Genomic DNA, 22,745 nt, shown 5'->3' on the forward strand with positions numbered 1-22,745 from the left:
CACTAATTATGCCAAAATGCTAATTAACATGATTAGTGATGGATTAAGCTACCATATATATTCTAAATCATTGCCTAATCATAACAGAAAATCATTCACCAAAATTCAGATCTAAAAACCTCTCATTCTCTCAAAATTTCATCAAGAACACATAGAACTTCAAATCCAAAATTCTTCCTCATTTCTTGCTCAATTTGCGAAGTTCCTCTTGCATTGATCTTCAATCTTCATTATCTCCATCTGTTTTGGAAGAGTGGAGTGAATAGAGCTTCGAATTACAACTGTTCACACGAGCTCCATTGATGGTGAACTAAGAATTCGTGCACTAGAAGTGGAATTGATCGAACCTGAGCCTATCATTCACTTTCTTGAAGTTTTTTCTGCATCTGTTTCGGACCTAAAAGCTTCGAAACATCAAGATCAATACTGTCTTCAAGATTAAGGTCAGAATTCGAATTCCTCTATTGTGCAAATCTTGATATGGTTTAGGTAGGTCTTATCATGTAGAACACCGTGCACTTTGTCGTTTTGGATTTGGTGAACTGTGGATCGAGATATTATGAATTTTAGTTAGGAGATGAAAACTTAATTCCTTCGATTTGAGAAATGTATGAACAATTAGGTGAAATTACTTGCATATTTGGACTCTACGTGACGATACCTTTCCAACGCCTATTCGCTTGTTGATTTTCATTGAAGTTTGTTGTTCGTCATGTTTACGGATTGCCGGAAAAAACGCGTTGAAGAAGGAGGAATTCTGTGAAAAAAGAGATGTTTGATCCTTGTTTTCGTTTGATTTTGTGATTTTGGTGTTTCCCGCGCCTGGCATTGGTCTGTGTAATTACAATACTGCTGTTAACACATTTAATTAATTATATTAATTCTAAAAAATTTCTTAAAATTCATAACATGTTTAAAAATTCACCAAAAAATCATTAACACATGAAATAATTCATAAAAAATTGTAGAAAAATCAGAAAAATATGGAAATTTTTGTGTTGACTTTGTGGTTGAGTGTAGAATTTTTTTGACCTATTGGTCAAAGTTGTGCTTGGCAAATATTTTATTTGGCATAGGCTTTTCTAATGTATGTCACATTTTGATACATTTTGGCAATTTGATCATGAAATACTCATATCATAAAATAAATGGCTGAAAATTTTTGTGGTGGTTCTTGACTCATTGAGGATTATTTATATGTAAATTTCATGAATTTTTGATACCTGGTTAGAGAGCAGCAAATTCTGGAACTTAGGTGTGACAATTTGTGTCACACCTCTTGATGTCAACTTGTTGAATTTAATTGGATGATCTATGCATGTTGGAATTGGCTGAAATTTTGCATGATGACTTGTTGATATGTTAGGATGTTGTATGAATTTTTGTAGAATTTTTCACTGCCTTTTCTAATTGATCATGATTTTTCATTTCTGGTTGTTGAAATTGCAAGCTCATGTGATACATGTTGGTAGATTGATTGGGAAATCCTCATATTGTATTGTATGGCCATGAAATTTGATATGCATGAACTAGACACATTGTGTGACCTCCCTGTTTTGGTCTCATCCATTTCTTTTTTGTTTTCAATGAGATATGAATTTTTGACTTGGATGTATGCATTGATAGTGTGAATTGAAACATGTAATTGTGTCTGTTTTTGTGGATTTTCATTGACATGGTTTCATTTGCCCAATTAAGCTCAAATTTGACATGGTAGACCTTGATTGACCCCTGTTTAGGTGTATTTAATTTGAGATTTTTTTGATGTGTTTTGGCATGGCTTTGAATGCAATACTTCTGTTTGTATATTTGGTGCTTCATTAGAACCAATATGGATTGTTTTGTGCATGAATTGAACTTGATGGATGATATAAACATGAGACCAATGATGTTTGATCTTGTTTGATGTTAATTTGATGTTGGATGGTGGATACCTTGCTGTTTTAACTTTTTGTTGCTTTTGGACCCTAGGCTTGGCCTAGTGGTCTAGTTGCTAATATTTGCTTGGTTTTTCAGGATCAAAAGCATAAGGCACATGGAGAATGATGCAAATCAATTTTAATTGATGTTGTTGATGTTTGTATATTAACATAGCATTGTTTTGTAGGTGTTGAAGCTTGGGCTTAAGCCTTGAGCTTGCCTTGTGTTGTGCATAGTTTGTTTAAACTGGTTAACTGTTTGTTGTTTATGGTTTGTCTGCTTGAGTACTGACTGAGTTTGATTGTTTCCAGGTACTTTAGTTGCTCAGTTCCTTGTGAACTATTGCTTTGCTTTGCTTTGCTTAAGCAACTTGCATAGAGGTATAACCTTCTTACTTCATGTAGTCTGGAGACCCGGCTGTTACCGAGCCGGGCAAATAAATGTCTGAAGTCCTCCTTAAGAGGCAATGATTGTGGTTGTTTATTTTTAAGCCCAAGCAGGTGAAAGTCCTTTAAATAAGGCAATTGGTGGAAGGTAGGGGTATGCAGTCTACCCCCCACTATTCAGTTGAGTCTTCTCCTTGCTCCCATTACATGGTTGTAGCATTGAGATCAAAAGCCCAAGATCCTGTGCAGTGCACATTGTGTCTGAGTCATCGAGTATAGAAGGGTTCCCCTATTCTGGACCCATGCTCATTTGTCAGCTCTCCCTGGTTAGGGATAAGAGCTGTGAGGTCTGATCCTCACTTCATCCTTTCATCTGCTTCACCTTAGCCTCGTAATGGCAAGGTTAAGAGCAAACACAGCCTGTACAGACGATTGCTTAGGCAGTCAAACCTGATTGATTGAGCCCCTTGTTTGGCTATAGTGCGTGTTATGTGGATATCTGATTGACATGCTTGTTTGAGATACCTGTTCTCATTTGATGATATATGATTGTATGCTTGTGTGCCAGCTTCTTTCCTGGTTAGGTTAGTTTGCTTATGCAAGTAGGATAGAAAACCGAACTTAGGGTTAACGATGCATGACAACGTTAGGCTCGAGTCTCAGCTCCCTAGTTGTGTATTTTTCCCCGGTTTCTGGTTAGCAATTTAGTCCCTTTCAGGGGAACTACATCGCCCTGATCCTTGTTCCAGACAAGGTATGTAGGCAGGTGGTCGTGCGAGACCACTCCGGGCAACCTTTTTCTTTTTTTGCGTGTGTTTAATTGTTATATGACTGTGTGTTTTGGCTCGGATGCCGACGTAAGCCCAGTGATTGGCTGTCGGGCTCCTCGTTTGCCGTTTTGAGTGTGTTTTGGTTCGGATGCCGACGTAAGCCCAGTGATTGGCTGTCGGGCTCCATGTTTGCCACCCTTGCTTGTTTGTATGTTTTGTGTTGTTTGGCGTGCGTAAGCCGAACTACAGAGGCTCTGATTCTTGTTCCAGACAAGATATGTAGGCATAAGGTGCGATACCTTATCGAGCTCCCTTCTCTTAACCCCACCTGCGTTCCCTTGTGTGTGTGTGTGATGTTTAGCAACCTTTTCTTTTCTTAGAACGTGGATCCCGTCGAGTACGACGGACGTGAGGGGTGCTAATACCTTCCCCTCGCGTAACCGACTCCCGAACCTTTTCTCTCTGGTCGCGAGACCATGTCTTTCCAGGTTTCTCTAAGCGTTTCCTTTCCCTATCTTGGGATAAATAACGCGCAGTGGCGGCTCTGTGTGCGTTTTATTTTCGAGCCTCGCCGGTTGATTTTTCGCAGGATGCGACAAAGGTGATCCCCTTACACTCAATGGAGATATGCAGAGCTTTATTGTGATTCTTCCCTGCTGGTGTCAGGTCAGCATTGGAAAAACCTAGGCCATCGTCAACAGTCAGGTTAGCAACATAGTTTTCGAACTGATCGACGGAGGTCTCCTGAGGTACATGAGCAACCTTCAAGAATTTTATCAAGGCATTAGCATGAGCTTCAGAAGATAACAACAAGGATAACATCGAGATTTTAGACGGGGTATGCCCCAACTGATCTACCACATCAAAATCACTCTTGCGGATGATTTTCAGCATTTCTTCCATTTCTTGTTTAGCAATATCTTCAGTAGTAACTTCGACCGGTGTCTCCGACTGAGAGGGGTTGACTGGTTCCTTGCCTCGAGTTTCAGGGACGGGAGGTGAGATCTCTGAAGAGAAGATCCTTCCACTTCGAGTAACTTTACTAGTCCCAACAATGTCATTAGGATTAGCAGAATTATCAACTTGTTTTACGCCATGGATGTAAACATCACCTCCGTAATTCCACGGAATGGCCTTGCTTGAGGAATACGGTACTGGGCCAGGTGCAGTAATGATCAGGGGAGCTACCTTGGGCTCAGCAGTAATCTTCACAGGTAATCTGGGAGCAGTAATCTTCACCGGAACTTTGGACCTTGCAATCACAGATATTTCTTCAACAGTGTTTTCCACCTTAGGAATCCTTTCGAAGAGAATCGTACGATCATCTATCAGCCGTTGAATACCGTTCCTCAATTTCAGGCAATCATTGGGTCGGAGTATACAGAGATCGCAATTTTCAGCACAACCTGGAAATAAACCAGCTTGCAATAAATTCTTCTTGATGATCAGGAGAGGAGACGTTAAATCAGCCACACTAGAAATGTGAGAATTGTTATCCACAGCATTAACAGTCTTGTCATGGTTAGGCATAGGTGCAGTGATGACGTTAGGAGTCTCCGGAGGCTCAAATTCAATTTCTCCAGCTTCGATCATATCCTGTATTTTGTTCTTCAACGACCAACAATCGTTTGTATCATGTCTGGGGCTATCGGAGTGATACGCACACCTGGCATTGGGATTATAACGAGAAGAAGCAGTGTTGGGTTTCATAGGAGGATCTCTGAGGGTGATCAGATTCGCCTTTAGCATACTTTGCAGTGCTTGTGCTAAGGTCATATTGATCCTGGTAAACTGCTTTCTTGGCTTGTCTTGTTTGGGCTGGAAGTTTTGAGATGGCGGTGCTGCAATCGTAACTGCTCCAATGGTATGGTCACGATTTTTCTTGTTACGACCCTTTTGACCGTACACAACATTTGATTCATTCCTCCCCTGATAAGACCTTTTGGTGCTTGCAGAGGTGGTCGCCTGTATCTTTCCACTTCGGATGCCGCTTTCAACATGTTCACCTGTCAATATAAGTTCAGTGAAACCTGATGAAGAACTTCCCAGTAGATGGCTGTAGAATGGGCCAGTCAAGGTGCCCATGAACATGTCCACTAATTCTCGGTCAGTCATAGGGGGTTTGACTCTGCCAGCCAAATCTCTCCATTTCTGAGCGTACTCTTTGAAGCTTTCTTTGGATCCCATAGTCATATTCTGCAACTGTAGCCGAGTAGGTGCTAGTTCAGAGTTATACTGGTACTGTTTATAGAAAGCTGTTGCTAAATCAGTCCAGGTGCGGATGTCAGAGCTCTCGAGCTGATAATACCATTCCAACTGTGTGCCAGACAGACTCTCTTAGAAGAAATGGATCCATAGCTTCCTGTCAGTGGTATGCGGCTGAATCTTTCTCACATAAGCTCTCAGATGCATCTGAGGACAGGATGCACCATCGTACTTAGTGAAAGCGGGGATCTTGAATTTGCGAGGAATGGTCACATCGGAGACCAGACCCAAACTTTCGAAATCCAGACCGGGCGCCTTCTGACCCTCCATGGCTAGCATACGTTCTTCCAGCAGCTTGTACTTATCATCTTTTTGAGAGTACTGTTCGTTTTCATAATATTCATCGTCATCCTCAGGGTTGGTGAAATCAACATTCTCCTCCTCTGAATCATTCTCCGTCTCCTCTTCTGGACCATTCGGAATTCCAAACTTGACTCTCACGGCCTGTCTTTTAAGCCTTCTTCCTGGGTTGATGTAACTCACAGGTTTCGGGTCTTTCTTCTTCTCGAGCAAGAGAGCCTTCAGTTCTTCCCGCCCCTTGGATAAGCTCAGCATCATCTCCTGGAATTGAGCATTCTGAGCCTGGAGATCTTTGACAGTTTGTTCGAGAGCCATTTTTCTGCTTAAGAGGAAGACCGTGAGAATATGGTCTTTTGGAATACCTGTTATGCAATGTTATGTCATGCAATGCAATGTATGAAATGTTTTCAAGGACTTTATGAATTTAACTTTGCGTAAAATACCAAAAAGAGGGAAACTTTCACTAATAATTTCTTTAATCAAGGTTCATTACAACAAGGAAAAAATAAAAAATACAATAAAAGCTCAAGTCTCCCAGGGGCGGCTTCCTTTTGGGCGAAGATATGTATTGAGTCTTCGTTCCTCATTAAGCTGGCTGGTGAGCTCTAGTACTTTCTTCTTTTCTGCATTGAACTGAGCTTCGAAAGTATCCCTTTCCTCTCTCAACTGGGTCCAGGATCTCTTCAATTCCTCAACATCGGTAGGCATATCTGGATAAGGAATGATCTGAGAAGCACCTCCTTCAACCCCTGGTTCAACAATCAATGGTCCGACTGCAAGATATGGCATAACGAGTTCACGAGCTCTTGCGCGTACCCATCTGAGATAAGGTTCCATAGGAATAGAATTTTTCGGTCCTAACGTGCTTCTTTTCACCATGCCCCAAGCTCGTACAAACCTTTGACAGAGCCCTTGGGAGTCATTGTCATAGTCAAACACAGTGCCTTGAATAATCATTTCATGTGGCCCATCTCTTCGAGCATAACCAAACTGGCGTAGGGCTAAGGCAGGATTATAAGTAATACCTCCTCTTATCCCCATGAGTGGTACATTAGGGAATTCTCCATAACGGTCGATGAGGATAACATTTTCTCTGAGATTAGAACACCAACGGATGTCTGAATGGGAGAGTGCCATTATCCTTTGAGACCATTTCAGATTTTGATCACTCTTCAAGACTGATTGAGGAAGGTGCGAAATAAACCACCTAGACAACAGAGGTACGCAACACATGAGAGTCCCTTGCCTTTTCATAGTACGAGTGTGAAGGGAATGCAAAATATCTCCGAGCAAGGTAGGCACAGGGTTATGAGTGAGGAATATCTTAATAGCATTCATGTCTATGAATTGGTCTGGATTAGGGAATAGCACCAAACCATAGATCAGTAATGCTAAGACATCTTCGAAATCATGGACATTCATAACCTTTAGGAATTCTCGGGCCTTATTTATCAGAAATTTGGCAAGTAAACCCTTAACTCCACTTCTCGTTACCCAATTGGTTTCAATGTCGGACTTTGTCATGTGTAAAGCTGCGGCAACTTCTTCAGACTTCGGAATCTTTTCTAAACCACTGAAAGGTGTTTGATCAAGAATAGGTATCCCCAGCAGCCTGGAAAATTCTTCTAATGTGGGTACCAACTGATAATCTGGGAAGGTGAAGCAATGATGTTTAGGATCGAAGAACTGGAATAGAACTCTCATCATATCTTCTTTGAACCCAGTGGTAACCAAATTGAGGATAGAACCATGTTTCTTGATGAACTGAGCCTGATCGGGAAGCTCTGACACTAAATCCTTGAGTTGAGGAGAGATCGTTACAAGATTGATCCGGATAGTCTTCCTGGAAGCCATAACCTGTTTAACAGAGAAAAGCTAAATTCCTAAGTCCTTGAAATGGTAGTACAATGATGTTATGATGTTATGATGTTATGATGTTATGATGTTATGATGTTATGCAAATAATAAGCATAAACGAGTCCCACAATCATTCCTAGGTTTTAAGGCTTGCATGAGTTCCATAGGTAAGTACCCTCCCCACTGAAGTTTGGTTGGTTCAACCTGTCCTAGAATAGTAGCCGGGTTCTAGAAGGATCTCCAATCATTGACCTTCCTTTAAGTCCACTTCAGCGCAACACCAAGTGGTTGACCAAAGCTTCCCTAAAGTCCAATCTCAAAGAGTGTAGTATCGAGTATCAACCAACCCCAGTCGGAACCGAAGTCAGTTATCTCACTACTTTCTAATGGCTAGGATGAGTCAATTAGGGTTCTAAAGGTCTGGTTAATGCTTTGATGACACCACGCGAATGCCAAATTTTTCCTCAAGTAAACATGAGGAACATCAGGACATCCAAAGTGTCGCATTAACCGTAGCCATCATTTTGACCATTCCAGTATACGCCGGATAGTCACGATGATCTATTGCTACTTACCTAAGGTACGCTAGATCCGGGTGTAGGATCTTTCACTCAAGCATTCCCTTAAAAGAAGGAACAACTTGAAAACATAAATGATTTTTTTAAGGTGACCTCTCATTGTAATCCCCAGCAGAGTCGCCAGTTCTGTCATACGGTGAACTGACTTCAATGTGTTTTTTAATCGCAATGTCGCGGTTAGCAAGAGTCGCCACCGACTTTTCTTTTATCCAATAAGGAAAGGTGGAAAAGAACAGGAAAGACCTTAATTTAGATTCTTAGGTTCGGGAGGTACATTATACAAAAGGAAGGTGTTAGCACCCTTTGTATCCATGGTTATCCATGGGCTATTAATTGCTCAATCATTTATGTTTTTCTAGTTTGAACAAGTGTTTGAGAAATGTGTAAGAAAATGTTTTGAAAAGGAGAATTTAACTTTGTAATGATTCTTGTATGAATGTATACAAAGTGGTTATCTCGTTTAGTTTTGAAAATCGTTTAGAAAAATAGAACTCGGCAATGATTCTAGTACGAATGTATGCCAAGTGGTGATTTTCTAATGGATGTTTGGAAATGTGTAAGGTGTGAAAAGTAGTTTTGAATTATGAATGAGCAATTAAGAGTTATACCTATCCGAGGTCTTTCCGGGCATTTCTTATCCTTATGAGGGTAGAACTGCCCTTACTATTGAGAAGTAAGTAGTTTTATCCTTCGGATGTAAGAGGGTCATCGTAGGGTCATCGATTGGTCATTGAAGGCAACAGTTGTGAGGATACCTTAGCATTCGAAGGGACTATCATCGTTTAACCGTAGGCTACACCGAAGGGTCATCGAGGGACAAAGGCAACATTCGAGGGACTATGATGATTTAACCGAAGGGTCTTTGCTAAGTGTATCCCCATATTCGCGGGACATTACCATAATACCGTAATCGTGGGGGTAACAAAAGAGAGGTCCGATATCATTTATTTTAAGGCAACGTTTTACAATTAATTAAATAGCCGTAATCAGTTAGGTAATTAGGTCCACATTAAAATTAATACATTAAGACCAATTACGCCATTAGGGTGGATCTTCGCCATAAGATTAATACATTAAAATCAATTGAGTAATTCAGGGTGAATTTCCATAAGGGTATCCCACACATAAGGTGGAGTACCTAGCCGGCCGTTTCCTCGGGAATATGTAAACCTTTGCACCATTCAACACACGGGTTAGAGCATCAAAGTAAAGTACAATTGAAAATTGCACTACAACACAACGGTCATAATCTCAGGCCAAATGATGCAGAATTATAATAAGTCTTGGTTAGATAGACATAAGGCATAATAGAAAAGAAACAAAGCAGCCACTGTCCCGTTCGCCTCTACTTCGCCTGGCGAAGGCTCAGCGAATGCTCGCTACAGGCTCGCTTAGCGATGTGCTAGCGAGCGGCCACGGGTTTGGAGTTTGACATGACGTCCGAAAACCTGAACTTGTATGGCACTTGATTACAGGAATAGCATGGACAAACATTCATGATATTCAAGCATATTTAAATTCGCATGTGAAATCAAATTACATATTCGAAACTTCAATCATGATGCTTTATGTATATAGAGATTACCGATTAAAAGCATAAAACAATAGTGATGCGCAAACCTGCTTGCAACTAAGCTGCTATGTTGAAGAGACTGATCGCTTTTGGTATCGGATGGAGTTGGGCGGCGGTAGCTTCGGAGCGGAGGAGCGGCCTTCAGGGTTTCTTCACTCGGAACTCTCTGAAGTAGCCTCCAGGGTTTCTGTGCCAGGGTTTCCGTCCGTCTTCCTTTGTCTTCGTCCCCTTTTTTTCGTGACTGAAGCTTGGCTATTTATAATGCTCCGGTTGTGACCTAATGGGCTCAGAATGAAGCCCAGAAATTCTGATATTCGCAAGCTTCGCTAGGCGAAGGAATTGCTCGCCTAGCGAGCCAGCTAGTTTGGGCTTTTACTGGATCTGGTGCTTCGCCAGGGCGAGTGTCATAACGAAGGGTTCGCTAGGCGAAGGAGTTGCTCGCCTAGCGAGCAGGCCAGTTTGGGCCACTTTCTGGATTGGGCCTGTTGTGGGCTGGGCTTTTGTCCCTTTAATGTCAGTGCCTTGTAGAATAAGTCAGAGTGCCTTGGAAAGTGCCTTGTAATATTAACGGGCAAATTTTGGGGTATGACACATATATTCCGTACGTAGCCATAAAAATAGGACTAGTACCGGGTACCAAGTCAATAGTAAACCCAATTTATCGATCTGGTGGTAAATTACTGATGTCTTCAGGAAACACTTCCAGAAATTCACACACTGCAGGAAGATCATGAACTACTCCCTTGCCTTTGGCTTCCAACGAAGCTAAAATCACAAACACTTCCGCCCCATCTTTCACGGACTCTCTCACTTGCTTAGAAGATACAAACATCAACTTTTCACCTCCATCGAACTCATATTCACGCTCTAGAGGCAAGTCACAAATATCTTCAGGAAAACATTAGGAATCACACACCACTTGCATATCACTAGCCGTCACATTTATCCTCACTCTATGAGAAGCAAATATCAACCATACCTGATCGTTTTTCCTCAAAGACATCCCAATTGGACCAACAGATGGGAGTCTCGAATCCACATCCTCTTTGGATTCAAGAAACTACATTTACTTATCAAAACAATTGGTAAACACTTGGTTTAACTCTAACCAATTCATTCCAAGAATAACATTAACTTATTCCAAGGAAAGACAAACCATACAAATCCTTAAGAAACACGTCGGGATACTCAACACATCATTGGCTCATCTCTAGCCAAAACATTGCCTCCCCCTCATAAGGAAGCGAATAACAAGAACACCCGACTGTCTTCCCTCAAGGACCAGACCATTTTGCTAACCGACACCATCCTCAAATTCGAATTCTCTTCGGGTTAAGGAAAAACACAACATTCTCAAAATAGTTGAGCTAGCCAACACTACACTCTCGCATCCAGTAACATGATGTCCAAGCTCTCTAGAGTTATAACATCCAAGAGAAACAAACGCTTCTCGCCCACTTGTTTCATTCCCAATTTGCAAATAGAAAACAAAACAAACATTGATAGTGTTTTCACACACATGTCGCATACTAGGGAACAAACATAATTAAACAACTTGACCAGGCGAATTGACCTTCTCTGATACCACTATGTAACACCCTAAAATCCCTCGCATAATTATCAAAGAATTTAATTAACGAAATACAATCACTTAGGGTGTCACTCACAACAATTATAGTCTGCTCCGTAACACTGGTTACAACAAAACATTTTACTGCATACATTTGCACTTAGAATGTTTACAAGACATCCAACTCATCTAAATAAATTCACAGCAAAATCATAATAACAAACATAGCAATTTAAAATCTCATAATAATTTTCATTACAAAATTAAAAACACCGACTCGTGAGTCTTCTCCAAGTATTATCACACCAAAACATAAAACAAATACAAGAGCATGCATTGTCTCTCAGGAAATTCCAATACAAAATAAATAATTCGCTCCCTAGTGTTACATATCAAAGCATAATCAAAGCTAACAAGAATAAACTAAAAGAAATGGCTCCAGAAGCTAACTTCCACTCACAACATCGTCTTTACTCTTGAGTATCTGCGTGATGCTCATGTAAAGGCAACATTCAAATAGAAGGGTGATAATTCATTTCAATAATAAAAACATAGAATGTAAAATAAAGTATGACATCTACATAATCATGCACAATGACATATCACATTCGGATGTCCAATTATTATCAGTATCACATACAACAACACCATTATCATACATAGTCATATTTCACGTATATATTTCATTCATGTTATGCGACTCACGATAACGACAACGACTCATATGCATGTGGTACCAATTCAATATTTGTTTTTTATTACGAACCCGATTCCCCCTTTAGAATCCCAAACTCCCCATTCTGAGTTCTAGATAAGTCTTTCATCCCCATTCGGACCTATGACTTATCTCTTTCAACATATCAATAATGAATGGGTGGCATGGTAATAATGCAATTAACCTAACAATTATAATAATATTTAGTGATCCATAATCGATCACACAATTCCAATCATGCGTAACGTAATCCACCCTTCTGGATTACCATAAATTTAATCAAATACATCATCCCAATCATTCACAACACATCCAATAATTTATCAATACGGACCTCGTCCATATTCGTCACATCATACACTTCTTTCCCACCTGCTACCAACCTCTAATAAAATCGTTAAAAACTTTTTATCCATAAAACAAAGTTATATCTCTCTGTTTCACTTACCTAACGCTTCGAACCCCGTCCCAAAATGATTTATGAGTTGAAAGTTATGATCAAAATCATGCACAAATGTGTTACTAAAAAGTTGTTGTTTTTCTGAAATTTCCAGCACGATTTTCATCTTCTCCAACCCCAAAAACATCCATGAAATTATCACCAAAAATATTTTATCACTGAAACAAAGTTACAGTACTCTATTTCAGCTACCCAATGCTTCAAATTCCGTCCCAAAATGATTTACGAGTTGAAAATTATGATCAAAATCGTGCATGAATGCGTTACTAAAAAGTTATTGTTTTTCTGAAATTTCCAGCATGATTTTCATCTTCTCTTACCCCAAAAACATATGTGGATCATCACCAAAAATATTTTATGGTTTTAAATTCAGTCATAAATATATCTATATCAATCACTACTTATATTCATATAATCATGAATATATATACTATATCAATCCCTAAAAACTCCAAACATCATCAATGGTGAACATACATGAACACTTTAGAGCACAAATTTAATTCAACAAATATCAATATTCATCATCAATTAAAAAAGAATTAAACATTTGTCTACCCTTCCATTCATATCTCTATTGTTGAACCAAATTCACACTCTTACGTTGTAATTCCAGAAAAATCTAAACTTTTGACTTTGGCTTCTCTACCTTATAGCTCTCATTAGGTTTTCCTTATTTTTCTCTTCTCTTTCCTCTTTTTATCCAATTCTAAAAGTTTCACCTCACTTCTCTCCTCATAAATCAAAAACCTAATTTCTATCTTTTTGATATTCCACTAAGGCCCAATTTATTACTAACTTACATTATTTATTTTAATTCTCCATAATTCGCATTTTCCACCATAAACTCATTATTTCCTTTTATTTTGTTATTTCATTTAAATAATAACACTAAAATTTTATTTAATCAATTAAATAATTCTAAACAAATCTACCGACCTCTAATTACTCGTCACACTCTCTACCTAAGGATCACATCCTTGTTGCCCTAACACATTTCAAGTATCACTCAAATAATAATTAGATACACATATAAAATTATAATTAATTAATATAAATAGTTTTTAGAAAAATGGGGTGTTACAGTTGCCATCGTCTAACTAGTGGTATCACGAACACCAATTTATCTTGTGCTTCGAAATTACTTATTAGATTATGCTTCCCGAACCTAAAAGGGCGTATAATAGAGTGCCCGTTTTCAATGGCGAAAATTATGAATATTTGAGGGATTGTATGTGTGCCCATATCAATTCTATTGATAAAAATGTATGGAACGACATCAAAAATGGTCCTTTTGATATTACTATGACCAATGTGGATGGTGTTGTTGTACCTAAACCGGAAGCACAATGGAACACATTTGATGATAAAAGTGGTTATGTAATTGGAAAGCAAGGAATATTCTCATATCCTCTTTAGGAGTTTATCAATATTATCGTGTTTCTCATTGTACAATCGCTTAAGCATTGTGGGGCTCATTGAAAGTTTCCCATGAGGAAACAAATGAAGTAAAACAAGCTAGAACCAATACTTTGGACCAAAAGTTTGAACTTTTTCATATGAAGCATGGTGAAACCATTGCAGATATGCAAAAAAGGTTCACTCATCTTGTAAACTATTTGAACGCACTTGGTAAGCCCGTTTCTAATGAAATTGCTACTAACAGAGTTTTAAGATGTCTTAATAGGGAATGATAACCGAAGGTTACCACAATCAAGGAAGCTAACAATCTTTTGACATTAGATATTACTATTTTGTTTGGAAAGCTTAAAGAACATGAGCAAGAGCTCATTTGTTTGGAGAAGCATGAGAAGAAGCTTAAGAAGGAAAAGAACAAGGAAAATGAGGTAGACAAGAGGTCAATTGCTTTTGTGACTTCTAGTTCTAGGTCCTCTACTATAGAGCAAGATGATAGTGGAACTAGTGGTGGAGAGTGTCCGGATGATGGAGAAATTGAGCTATTTGTTAGAAGGTACCATAAGTATATTAAGAGAAATGGATTTAAGTATTCCGACAATAATCTTATCAACTATAGAAGGCAATTAAATACCTCAAAGCAAGATGAGAGTAAGAATGAAAAATATAAAGGTTAATGCTATAATTATGGAAGAGTCAATCATTACAAGCCGTATTGTCCATTGCTTAAGAATGATAAAGGAAATGGTCAATAAAATAAGTCTAGCAAGCCTAGAAGAGAATACATTGCATGGGATAATGATAATGAATCCTTCAAGGCGAGTAGCTCAAGTGAAAGTGATGAAATGAAAAATCTTTGCCTTATGGCCAAGCACAAGAATAATAATGTAGGCCATTCCAAATCTGAACCTATTGATAAAATGTCTTATTTTAATATACAAATTGCTTTTGAAAATCTATATGGTGAATCTAAATAAGCTTTTAAAAGGTTGGCTTCAAATAAAATAATAATTTCATACTTAGAAGCCAAAGTTTTAGAAACGGAAAAACAAATGTAAGCTCTTAAGCAAACCATGCTAGAGGTTGCAATAGTTAAAATTGAGGATGATAAGTCTTCTTAGTTTGGTTGTGAAACTTGTCACATGGGGTAAGAAGTTATTACTCTAAAAGCCAAATTGAACAAGGATTTAGAACCAAAAGTTACCTTCGTTATTGATCCAATAAAACTTAAAAGATCTTTAAACGTATCATACAAAAATTATAAATTTGTTGTAAGGGAATCAAATAACAAAATTCACTTTCATCATCACTTGACTTGTCATTATTGTTGCAAGAAAGGTGTAACACCTCAAAATTTGCCCTCCTCTCTTGGGACTAGCATTAACATATTTACATATCATTTTAGGACATTAGGCATCTCATATTGCATAGCATGTGGTTACATAGTGCAAGCTATCTTCCCAAGTCTTGATCAGAAGATGAGGAAGTCAAAGTGCAAGCCTAGGGTTTATTGACTGATCATGGGCCATCTGAGGATTGGACTGTGAATTAGGGTTTCATGATTCTCAATGGATGTTGGTCTTCATCTTGATTGAATTGATACATCATCATCATCATGGTTGGATGTCATCAGGAGATTGAAGAAGATTCCTTGAGATTAGGGTTTTGACCATTGGTCAACCCTAATCAGTTGCATTGGGCCAATCAGGGCTGGATCAGGAGATGAGGTTTCTAATGGTTATAGGGTTCATTTTGTGATTATATTGTGCTTATTGAGGCTAGGGTATCACCCTTGAGCCATTTCAGTTGGAGATTGGGGTTCAAATTGATCTATGCATTGCCAGATTCATCTATCAGATGAAAAGTCAACTGTGGTCAACTGTACATGATCTGGTGGATTTGGAGGTGGAAACAAGTTAGACACACTTCATTCATGTTGGAACAAGTGTTGAATGACATTGCAAAGCTTAAAAATGAAGAAAATCAAGTCAGGACAAAAACTGCCAAAAATAGCAAGTGACTTGTAATTGAAGTTTCCAAAAATGGAAAGTTTTTGACCTCAAAAACAGAAGTCCAAGGAAGCTTCAAATGAAAAATTGTTCAACATGACAGATGTAGATCTTGTTCTCACCTTTCCAAAAAGTCCAAGAACTTGAAAATCCGATGTACGGTTTGCGAGATATGGCTCAGTGAATTTCAGAAAAGACCGTAATCAGGAGGCCATAACTTCCACATGGTTTGTCCAAATTGCAAGTTCTTTATATGCACAAACTCCATTTGACATGTACTTTGAGGGTGCATCATTGGATTTGTTCAAAAATGGCCAAGGCAAAAAGTCACTTTTCAACTGGACAGCTGAATTGGACCAGGGGCAAAATTGTCCAAAAGTCAAAATATTGGGAATTTTTGAATGGGACTTTTTCCAACACCTCAGGAATGGCATTTTAAGTGTGTTTGAATATTCATTTCATGGTTAATGCACATGGTTTGAGTTTTGGCATGAAAAATGAAATGGTTAAAAATGGATACTTTACATACACATAGTGAAAATGAGATTTAAGCAACCAATTGCAATGAGAATTGTTTCTACACTTCACATATGGTGTTTTGGACATGTTGGAACCAATTTTGAGCTGGCATGTGCTGTCATGAGGAAGTTACCATTTTGCCCTCACTTACAAAATAACAATTTCCATTAACCATGTCATTTTGCTAATTATGTGATTAGAGCTACAATTAAGCATCCATATATAATCCAAATCATCTCCTAATCATAACTGAATATCACAATTACCAAGAACAGATCTAGATCTCTCACATTCTCTCCATTTTCATCCAAGAACAAAAACTTTCATTTCCAAAATTCTTGACCAATTCTCAACCAAACTTGAAGATTTCTTTTGCATTCATCTTCTCCAATCATCTACATCAACTGTTTTTGCAAATTGGAAGGAAAAGCTTGGCCAAACGCGACTGTTGAAGAACTCACCATCAATGGCAAATCGAAAATTCGCATGACTGGAGCAGAATCAAGCTAAGGCAAGGCTTTCATTCATCTTCTATATCCTTCTAGTGCGACTGTTTTCAAGAATTAGAGCTCAAAGCCGCGCGCATTACACTGCAATTTCCAGGTTTGAGTGAAATTCGACTTTAACCATTTGCTTGATTATGATATGCGTTTTAAAGTGCGTAGCATGTAGATCGTCATGATAGCTTTAGTTTTGCAAATGCTTGCCTGTAGTGTGAGAAATCTTGAAATGAAAGTATGAATGCGAAACTTTAAACGATCGATCCGGTTTACACGGTTAGGTTTAGGTTGATTAGATTATATATTCGTGATCTATGCATCGAGACCTTTCCAACGGTTATTAGTTTGTTAATTTTGGTGATGAAATGAGCGAAACCGCATTTACCGTTCCAAGCTTGTGTGCGCGCGAGGAAGATGAAGCTGTTCTGGATTTTTTCCGCGTTTGATTCTGTTTTTTGGCTTGGCAATTCAAATTGTTGTTTCCCTCCCTGGACGACCAATAGCGGTGTGACAACACATTAATGAATTGGAATGGCCTTGGATTATTACAATAATGCCACTATAATTTAATGTAATTCGTTTTCATGCTAAATAATTATTTAAAAATTACTAACATCTTAAAAAATTCACCAAAAATTCATAAAAAATCAGAAAAATGTGAGGATTTTTTCCTTGACTTTGTTGACTTGTGTAGAATTTTTTTGACCTATTGGTCAAAGTTGTGCTTGGGGAATATTTTATTTGACCTAGGGTTTTCCATTGTATGTCCATTTTTGATACATGTTTGTAATTTGATCATGAAATACTCATAATGTAGAATAAATTCTTGAAAATTTTTGTGGTGGTTCTTGACTCATTGAGGATTATTTATATGTAAATTTCATGAATTTTGGATACCTGGTTAGAGAGCAGCAAATTCTGGAACTTAGGTGTGACAATTTGTGTCACACCTCTTGATGTCAACTTGCAGGATTTTTTTGAGTGACCTATACATGTTAGAATTGGCTGAAATTTTGCATGATGACTTGTTGACATGTTAGGATGTTGTATGAATTTTTGTAGAATTTTTCACTGCATTTTCTATTTGATCATGATTTTTCATTTCTGGAGATCATTTGTGCAAGCTCATATGACATAGGTTGGTAGAATGATTGGGAAATGCTCACATTGTATTGTATGGCCATGAAATTTGATATGCATGAACTAGACATATTTTAGGACCTCCTTGTTTTGGTCTCATCCATTTCTTTTTTGTTTTCAATGAGATATGAATTTTTGAAGTGGATGTATGCATTGATGGTATGAATTGAAGCATGAAATGGTGTCTGTTTTTGTTGATTTTCATTGACATGGTTCCATTTGCCCAATGGATCTCAAATTTGACATGGTAGACCTTGACTGACCCCTGTTTAGGTGTATTTAATTTGAGAATTTTTGGATGTGTTTTGGTATGGATTTGAATGCAATAATTCTGTTTGTATGTTTGGTGCTTCATTTGAACCAATATGGATTGTTTTGTGCATAACATGAGCTTGGTGGATGATATAAACATGAGACCAATGATGTTTGCTTGTGTTTGATGTTAATTTGATGTTGGTTAATGAATACCTTGCTGTTTTAACTTTTTTTCTTGCTTTTGGACCCTAGGCTTGGCCTAGTGGTCTAGTTGCTAATATTTGCTTGATTTTTCAGGATCAAAAAAGCAATGTACATGGAGAATGATCCAAATCCAATTCTGATTGATGTTGTGGATGTTTGTACACTAACATAACATTTTTTTGTAGGTGTTGAAGCATAGGCTTGAGCCTTGGCTTGCCTTGTGTTGTGCATAGTTTGTTTAAACTGATTGATTATACACTTGTTGTTTGGTTTTGTCTGATTGATTACTGATTGAGTTTGATTGTTTCCAGGTACTTTAGTTGCTCAGTTCCTTGTGAACTATTGCTTTGCTTTGCTTAAGCAACTTGCATTTGAGGTATAACCTTCTTACTTCATGTAGTCTGGAGACCCGGCTGTTACCGGGCCGGGCAAATTGTCTGAAGTCCTCCTTAAGAGGCAATGCTTGTGTATGTTTATTTTTAAGCCAAGCAGGAAAAGCCCTTCAAGTAAGGCAATTGGTGGAAGGTAGGGACAAGCAACCTGTCCCCCACTATTCAGTGAGTCTTCTCCTTGCTCCCATTACATGGTTGTAGCATTGAGATCAAAAGCCCAAGATCCTGTGCAGTGCACATCGAGTCTGAGTCACTGAGTATAGAAGGGTTCCCCTATTCTGGACCCATGCTCATTTGTCAGATGCTCTCCCTGGTTAGGGATAAGAGCTGTGAGGTCTCATCCTCACTTCATCCTTTCATCTGCTTCACCTTAGCCTCGTAATGGCAAGGTTAAGAGCAAACACAGCCTGTACAGACGATTGCTTAGGCAGTCAAACCTGATTGATTGAGCCCCTTGTTTGGCTATAGTGCGTGTTATGTGGATATCTGATTGACATGTGTTGTTTGAGATGCCTGTTCTCATCTGATATATGCTTGTATATTGTATGCTTGTGTGATTGCTTCTTTCCTGGTTAGGATAGTTTGCTTATGCAAGTGGGATAGAAAACCGAACTTAGGGTTAACGATGCATGACAACATTAGGCTCGAGTCTCAGCTCCCTAGTCGTGTGTCTTTCCCCGGTTTCTGGTTAGCAATTCAGTCCCTTTCAGGGGAACTACATCGCCCTGATCCTCGTGCCAGACGAGGTATGTAGGCAGGTGGTCGTGCGAGACCACTCCGGGCAACCTTTTTCTTTTTTGCGTGTGTTTGTTTGTTATCTGATTGTGTTTGGGTTCGGATGCCGACGTAAGCCCAGTGATTGGCAGTCGGGCTCCACGTTTGCCCTTTTGAGTGTGTTTTGGTTCGGATGCCGACGTAATTCCATCCAGTGGTTGTCGGGCTCCATGTTTGCCACCCTTTCTTGTCTGTATGTTTTGTGTTGTTTGGCGTGCGTAAGCCGAACTACAGTGGCTCTGATTCTTGTTCCAGACAAGATATGTAGGCATAAGGTGCGATACCTTATCGAGCCCGTTTCTCCTAACCCCACCTGCGTTCCCCGTGTGTGTGTGTGATGTTTAGCAACCTATTCTTTATTCTAGGACGTGGATCCCTAGGAGTACCTAGGACGTGAGGGGTGCTAATACCTTCCCCTCGCGTAACCGACTCCCGAACCTTTTCTCTCTGGTCGCGAGACCATGTCTTTCCAGGTTTCTCTGAGCGTTTCCTTTCCCTATCTTGGGATAAATAACGTTTTTGATCTGAATTTTTGGTGAATGACTTTCCTCCCCCGCCATAATTAATTATGAATCTGCCATTACTAATTCTAATTAATTTGTTTAATTATTAAAAAATTCATATGACCTTTAAAAAATCGTAAAAAATAGTAAAAAAATCCAAAAAATATGGAAATTTTTTCTATAGCTTCCTTGGTGAGTGTAGGTTTTTTTTGACCTATTGGTCAAAGTTGTGCTTGGGGAATATTTTATTTGACCTAGGGTTTTCCGATGTATGTCCATTTTTGATACATTTTTGCAATTTGATCATGAAATGCTCATAATGTAGAATAAATTCTTGAAAATTTTTGTGGTGGTTCTTGACTCATTGAGGATTATTTATATGTAAATTTCATGAATTTTGGATACCTGGTTAGAGAGCAGAAAATTCTGGAACTTAGGTGTGACAATTTGTGTCACACCTCATTATGTCAACTTGCAGGATTTTTTTGAGTGACCTATACATGTTGAAATAAAATGAAATTTTGCATGATGATTGGTTGGCATGTTGTGATGTTGTATGAATTTTTGTAGAATTTTTCACTGCATTTTCTATTTGATCATGATTTTTCATTTCTGGAGATCATTTGTGCAAGCTCATATGACATAGGTTTGTAATTTTGATGTGAAATCCTCATATTGTATTGTATGGCCATGAAATTTGATATGCATGAACTAGACACATTTTAGGACCTCCCTGTTTTGGTCTCATCCATTTCTTTTTTGTTTTCAATGAGATATGAATTTTTGAATTGGATGTATGCATTGATGGTGTGAATTGAAGCATGAAATTGTGTCTGTTTTTGATGATTTTCATTGACATGGTTCCATTTGCCCAATTGAGCTCAAATTTGACATGGTAGACCTTGATGGACCCCTGTTTAGGTGTAATTAATTTGAGAATTTTTGGATGTGTTTTGGCATGGCTTTGAATGCAATACTTCTGTTTGTATATTTGATGCTCCATTTGACTTAATGTGAATTGTTTTGGGCATAATATGAACATGATGGATGATATAAACATGAGACCAATGATGTTTGCTCTTGTTTGATGATAATTTGATGTTGGATGGTGGATGCCTTGCTGTTTTAAAATTTTTCTTGCTTTTGGACCCTAGGCTTGGCCTAGTGGTCTAGTTACTAATATTTGCTTGATTTTTCAGGATCAAAAGCATCATGTACATGGAGAATGATACAAGTTGATTTTAATTGATGTTGTGGATGTTTGTACACTAACATAACATTGTTTTGTAGGTGTTGGAGCTTGGGCTTAAGCCTTGAGCTTGCTTTGTGTTGTATTGTTTAAACTGTTTGTTTGCTGTATAGTTTGTCTGATTGAGTACTGACTGAGTTTGATTGTTTCCAGGTACTTTAGTTGCTCAGTTCCTTGTGAACTATTGCTTTGCTTTGCTTTGCATAAGCAATTTGCATTGAGGTAACTTCTTAAAACTTCATGTAGTCTGGAGACCCGGCTGTTACCGGGCCGGGCAAATTGTCTGAAGTCCTCCTTAAGAGGCAATGCTTGTGTATGTTTATTTTTAAGCCAAGCAGGAAAAGCCCTTCAAGTAAGGCAATTGGTGGAAGGTAGGGACAAGCAACCTGTCCCCCACTATTCAGTGAGTCTTCTCCTTGCTCCCATTACATGGTTGTAGCATTGAGATCAAAAGCCCAAGATCCTGTGCAGTGCACATCGAGTCTGAGTCACTGAGTATAGAAGGGTTCCCCTATTCTGGACCCATGCTCATTTGTCAGATGCTCTCCCTGGTTAGGGATAAGAGCTGTGAGGTCTCATCCTCACTTCATCCTTTCATCTGCTTCACCTTAGCCTCGTAATGGCAAGGTTAAGAGCAAATCAAAACCATGTACAGACGACTCGCTTCGGCGGTCAAACCCCTTTGATTGAGCCTCTTGTTTGGTTATAGCGGGTGCTCTGTGAATCTCTGATTGACATGCTTGTTTGAGATGCCTGTTCTCATTTGATATATGATTGTATGCTTGTGTGCTAGCTTCTTTCCTGGTTAGGTTAGTTTGCTTATGCAAGTAGGATAGAAAACCGAACTTAGGGTTAACGATGCATGACAACATTAGGCTCGAGTCTCAGCTCCCTAGTTGTGTATCTTTCCCCGGTTTCTGGTTAGCAATTTAGTCCCTTTCAGGGGAACTACATCGCCCTGATCCTCGTTCCAGACGAGGTATGTAGGCAGGTGGTCGTGCGAGACCACTCCGGGCAACCTTTTTCTTTTTGCGTGTGTTTACTTGTTATCTGACTATGTGTTTTGGTTCGGATGCCGACGTAAGCCCAGTGATTGGCAGTCGGGCTCCACGTTTGTCGTTTTGAGTGTGTTTTGGTTCGGATGCTGACGTAATTCCATCCAGTGGTTGGCGGGCTCCATGTTTGCCACCCTTGCTTGTTTATTTGTTTTGTGTTGTTTGGCGTGCGTAAGCCGAACTACAGTGGCTCTGATTCTTGTTCCAGACAAGATATGTAGGCATAAGGTGCGATACCTTATCGAGCCCGTTTCTCTTAACCCCACCTGCGTTCCCCGTGTGTGTGTGTGATGTTTAGCAACCTTTTCTTTATTCTAGAACGTGGATCCCGTCGA

General features: G+C 38.9%; 1 protein-coding gene across 2 annotated transcripts in view; it reads left to right on the top strand.

Moving 5' to 3' along the window:
• Positions 1-22,745, top strand: part of LOC127076130 (uncharacterized) — a 49,227-nt gene that overhangs the window by 19,022 nt on the left and 7,460 nt on the right. Inside the window, exons 1-2 of one of the 2 annotated variants that reach the window (XM_051017731.1) lie at positions 120-443; positions 18,749-18,813. The gene's annotated coding sequence lies outside the window, so the exon portion shown is untranslated. Of the gene's footprint in view, positions 1-119; positions 444-18,748; positions 18,814-22,745 lie in introns of those variants that run through there. The other variant, XM_051017803.1, reaches the window with a different exon arrangement.

This window comes from Lathyrus oleraceus, chromosome 1 (assembly GCF_024323335.1).
Source record: "Lathyrus oleraceus cultivar Zhongwan6 chromosome 1, CAAS_Psat_ZW6_1.0, whole genome shotgun sequence".
Classification (NCBI taxonomy): domain Eukaryota; kingdom Viridiplantae; phylum Streptophyta; class Magnoliopsida; order Fabales; family Fabaceae; genus Lathyrus; species Lathyrus oleraceus.